Here is a 222-nt window from a genome sequence, read left to right as displayed (position 1 = left end):
AAAAATATAAATTTATAGATATATAATTTTATATATATAAAAATTTAAAAAATTTATTATAAATATATATTATATATTTATATAATTAAATATTAAAAACATAAAAATAAAATATTTATAATATATATATAAAATTTAAAATATTTATTATATATAAAAAAATATAATATTTTAAAATATATATTTTAAATATTTTTTTTTTTTTATTATATAAATATAAAT

The sequence above is a fragment of the Penaeus monodon genome, chromosome 20, assembly GCF_015228065.2.
Source record: "Penaeus monodon isolate SGIC_2016 chromosome 20, NSTDA_Pmon_1, whole genome shotgun sequence".
In the NCBI taxonomy this organism is placed as follows: domain Eukaryota; kingdom Metazoa; phylum Arthropoda; class Malacostraca; order Decapoda; family Penaeidae; genus Penaeus; species Penaeus monodon.
Note: the sequence above shows the minus strand (reverse complement) of the source record.